Source organism: Mus caroli, chromosome 6, assembly GCF_900094665.2.
Source record: "Mus caroli chromosome 6, CAROLI_EIJ_v1.1, whole genome shotgun sequence".
NCBI lineage: Eukaryota > Metazoa > Chordata > Mammalia > Rodentia > Muridae > Mus > Mus caroli.
Window position 1 is genome coordinate 117,767,591 of NC_034575.1, and position 4,976 is coordinate 117,772,566.

Sequence of the window (4,976 nt, forward strand, 5' to 3'; positions counted from 1 at the left end):
GGTTGTGAGCTTGCATTTTGGAGTTGGAAATCGAACCTGGGTCTTCTGGAAGAACAGGTGCTCTGAACTTCAAGCCAATGCTTCACTCCAGGATCAGAAGTTTAAAGCCATCCTTTGCTACATAGAGAGTTTGAGGCTAGCCTGGGCTATAAGACCTATTTTATAACAATGCCTCCCCTTCCCTAACTNATTACATAGTGTAGGCTGGCCTTGAACTACTGATCTTNCTGGTTTCTCCTCCCCAGTGTTGGGACCATAAATACTTGCCATTGTATAGGGTTGTGCTTTTGTGGTGCTAGGGATAGAGGCCAGGGCCTCATGCTTGCCAGGCAAGCCCTCTACCAGTTGAGCTGTAAGCCTAGCCCCATCTTATCCTTTTTACAGACAGGGTCTCATAATATAGTTTAGCTGCCCTTGAAATCATGATCCTCCTCTAGCTGCTCTTGAACTCAAGATACTCACAAGTGGGTGCCACTAGGCTGGAGGAAATGAATCTTTTCACATGGATACTGGAAGTGTGGGGAGGNAAGAGGCTTTGTTGGGGGGCTCACTGACTGGCAATGTGAGAATGACATGTTTTCCCAGTTCAAGCCAACGATGTACTAGAGGTTTAGACCCTGGCTCTAAGGCCATTTGGGTTCAACACCAGACACAAAGTAACACTACAAATTACATAATGGTGTGAATTACACGAACTCAGACACAAACAATATCTTCAAGCTGTAGTTACACTCTAAAGGCCTGATACTGCTGCATGGAATTACCAGAAGAATCAAGTGTGATAACACACGAAGAGTGTGAAGCCTTAATGCAGACGTTGTATGGGTAATGTGGTTATATGTACAAGTATGTAAGGAAATGGCAGTAGTGTATATTTAGCCAGAAGACAAATGACATCACTTTCTACAGGGAGTCATCAAACTGTCATCTTTTTGAGCAATTCAAATATCAAGTGAACAATTTCTTTTGCCTTATCATTTTATAATAGAACACAATTGGAGAAAAGTAAGCCAGAGGGTGATATACCTAAGAGTTTGTACTGGAATAGCATGACTGGAGAGGTAAGAGATGGGCTACCCTAGTTCTATTTCCTGTCCCAGGATGGAGATTATTCTGTAAGAAGTAGAGGGATGTGCTGAGAGCCCATTCTATCTCCCTGTGGCACTCAGGATAACACAGTCTATAGAAATGTTACTTGACTATAGCACAAAGGTAAAAAGAATGACATTTTATAGGCATGNCAAANNAAATGAATAATCATGCTTTGAACCCTTTGTATAGTGGACCGTTTTAAAAAGCATCTCGTAAATCATTTCCTTTGGTGACTGCGACATCCATATTAGTAGGCAGGCCAGAGTGTCATAGTCCCTTCTTCACCGGCTATGCTTCTAGAAACTAGGGCCTTGCACAAGTTTGCAGAGCCGAAACTAACGCAAGACCCCATTTCCCGATGCTCATTTCTCTATAACAGACTCATTTATCTTTTTATACATCCTCGATCCAATCTTTCACTGACCTCCAGGATAAGAGTAAACTTTAACTTCACGCCCGGCCCTATAACCCTTTATAAGCTGTCTGGAAGAGAAAGAGAGGAGCCATCAAATGCGTTTCTGAGAAAACTGGGAATACTTGTCTTAGGCGTAGACCACAGCACAATAAGAGGTGTGTGTGGCCCTTAGCGTGGACGCTGGCATCGCTAGCGACCCGTGGGCTGCGGGGCTCCGCGCTCCTCCTTAACCCGCGCCGGGAGGCGGCGGCCGCGGCGGCGGGAGGGGGAGGGGCGCGGAGCGCGGCGCCGAGGCCGGGGAGGAGCCGGGGCCTGCAGCGGAGCTGAGCCGAGCCCGAGCCGAGCCCCGACGCGCTCCGTCCGCCTGCCGGCTCCTGGGAGCCCCGACCGGCTGGAGCCTCAGAGGTGGCAGCGCGGGGATCCCCACGCGCCGGGAAGCGCGGCGGACGGGGGACGTGACCCGGGAGGCGCTGCCGCCCGGCAGCGGGTGACGGGAGCCGGGACCGCGGCCTCCGGGACCCTGCTGCCCAGGCCGGCCGGCCGGCCGGGCGGGAGCGGGAGTGCGAGGACCCCACCCTTGGGACACCCTGTGCCGAGACCTGCTCCCTCTCTCCTGGGAGGGAGGACCCTCCCTACTCCCCGGACAGCCAGAAGAGATCGCCGCAGGGCACGCGGCTGTCCCTCCCACGGTGGCTTCAGCGGAGACCTCCAGAAGTCGGGAAGGGTAGTGAGACCTGAAGGACCCGGAGTGAGACCTCCCTCACGCCTCAGCGCACTCCAGACAGTTTGGGACTTTTGAGGCAGAGAGAAAGGGAGCCATGCCTGTGGAGTAGGCACCCCTGCATCCCACCCGAGACTNACCGCGGAGAGGCGTCCTGATACGCACAAGCCAGGACCCTCCAGGGAACCGCCAGGAATTGGTTCCAGTTTGCTGGAGAGTAGAAGACCTCGCCCCTCAACTTCCGTGCACCTAGACGGTGGACCGGGGCAGAGCCCCTCCGCTCAGATCTCCAACTGACAGAAAGAGCCCTCAGCCCCTGAAAGATCCAGTTTGGGGGGGAGGGGGATTCCCCCAAAGGGGAGGAGACAACTCCTGGCTGGGAGAGGCTCCTCCCCTCCTCCCTAGGGTAGCAGGCAGGGTGTGGGGGGTGTGCCATCTTCCCCAGGTAGGTCCTCCCTCTCCCCCTCCTCCTCCTTCGGCTCCTNTTCCTCCGGGGACTCAGTTCCCTGCTCCAGCCTGGGAGGCTCCGCCAGGCACTGGAAGAGTCACTGAGGATGCCACCTGTCACCTGCCTCTGAAGAGGGGAATCCCTGCAACCTCAAACTTCTGTACCAGGTGGTTTCCTCCAGCAGCGGGGGGAACCTTGGAGACAGGTTAGTGCTTTCTGTTCTGTAGTCTTTAGACACCAGGGGGTGTGGGGAGAGGAAATGGTGGAGCTTAGGGTTCATTCGAAGGGAAGAAGACCCCTGGGAAATGTCTTTCGATGGAACTTCTGCACTGGAACCCACATGTTGCTTCAGAGACTCCGAGAAATGGCCTTTTAAGATTTGGGAGTCCAAAGGGTTGGGTCATTTGCAGTCCCTNGAGAAGCTGATGCTCTGGACTGAGAACAGACAACAGGTGCGTTTTCAGGACTCCATGGTGTTAGTAATTCAGGACACAGCACAATCAGAATCCTACAGCACTGTCCATCTTTGGGTCTTGTCCTCTGGTGACTGGACCTGCAGTAAATGACGTGCAGTCGTGGGGGCATTTTATGGATTGTATTGTATCGTCCAGGGCATGCCTAAGTCAGTTTAATATTCAACAGACGTCTTCTTTCTAGTCTATTACAATGACTGCTTGCCTGACTGGCGACAGGTCCCCGCCCACTCTGTCTTGGATACCAGGAGGGAGGCCCCCTTTTGACAACCCTACTTCAGGCTGGATATCTGCCTCTCTGTGTAAAATCCAAAGGGAAATTCGAATGCANATGTCCTGGGATGAGAAGGAACTGTCAGGGCAGTGCACCTTGGTGGGCTGGAGTCTTCCTAGATACCAAATCTGCCTTAGTCCCCTTATGTGTCCTGCCATTCGCTGGCCGGTGCTCAGGAAAAAAATCAGCCGAATGGAGGAAGAGAGGAAGGTGCTTCCTAGCTTCCTTCACCTGTCCCTCTATCTGCACNAGCTGTCCACCAGGGACCTCTGAGGAGTTTATTTTAGAGTTTCCTCCAGAAAAACACCTACTGGTCTCATCATCTCCCTTCTTGCTCTTTTGTTTAGTTCTGGGTCCCAGGAACCTTGTGTTGAAAATTTTCTTCCTACTACAGGGAATCCTCAAAATAAAAAATATTTAGAAAGAGCAGGAGAAGACGTGCTAAGAAATCTTCCTGGTTGAGCCAGAGTGGCATTTGTAGCAGAGCTCTGATTTTTCATCTGAGGTCACTAGCTCGGGACCTGCACTTCCTGTCTGGTGGTTGGACCATGCCTCTTCTTCTGTGTGGAGCTTCCTCCCCTTGGGTTTTCAGTCTCTGCCTCCCTATATGGGCCACGGGTGGATTGCCTGTGTTATCCAAGTCTTTGCCTGTCCACTCGATCCTTGGAAGATACCTGTCGTGGTGATGCGCAGAANCAGGACTGTGGTCCACAGGTTCAATGGCTGGGCTGTAGAATGATGTACATGNTCCTCAGTGGGAATGACTGTGGCTTGCTGTCTGTGTTTTGAGTACGTACATGGAGAAGATTATCCTGGTGGACTTTTTAGACTGTGCTTTGATCCCTTAGAATCATTTCTGGCAGGCCTGGAGAAGCAGGAGACTCTCTGCCAAAACCAAGAAGAGATGAGGGTGCAGACAACCAGTTGGGAGAAAGCCTAGCCTTCCCCCTCACCCACCAGGGGGAATTCCCGTGACCCNCTCTTGGAGTCACCCCAAGCTCCTTGGCAGGCCTTTCCCAGGTTGAACCTGTTTTCTTCCAGGACTGGTAGGAAAGTTTCATCGTGGGTGCCTCCAGTCTTAAAAGATGACAGTCCTGTCCTTTACTTCCATGTCTAGAACAGCCTCTCCCACTTTTGAAAGAGGTGTGCCAGCCGCGGCAGTGGTCTGTTCCTTACAAAGCACTTTATCAGATGCAGGGGTGCAGCTTCTGAGTGGCACAGTGTGGGCTGTGGTGTCGCTGCTCCAGGCAGACCACTCATTCAGCTGGCTCTGCTGGGACAAGTTCTGTAACTCTCTGGCCTCTCAGTAATCAGTGAGGGGCTGCTTGCATTAACTGTGCTTTGGAGTGTATTGTTTTCCAGACTGTANCTTATGACTGCACTGAAATCCCCCAAAAGACAGGTGATGATATTTTCCCCTTTTCTACGTCCTCTGAGGCTTCCCGATCTCAGTCAGTACTGGGCTGATGAACTCAAGGGAAATGTTTGAAATTCTGATGTCCTGACAGCCACTGCAGGCTTGCTTCAGACTCGGCAATATGATCACTGCATGT

At 52.0% G+C, this 4,976-nt stretch overlaps 1 protein-coding gene across 1 annotated transcript in view; it reads left to right on the plus strand.

The window, feature by feature from the left end:
* Positions 1-1,821: 1,821 nt before the first annotated feature.
* The window catches only part of Foxj2 (forkhead box J2), a 26,845-nt gene continuing 23,690 nt past the window's right edge, over positions 1,822-4,976 (plus strand). Inside the window, exon 1 of the mRNA XM_021164171.2 lies at positions 1,822-2,881. The gene's annotated coding sequence lies outside the window, so the exon portion shown is untranslated. The remainder of the gene's footprint in view (positions 2,882-4,976) is intronic.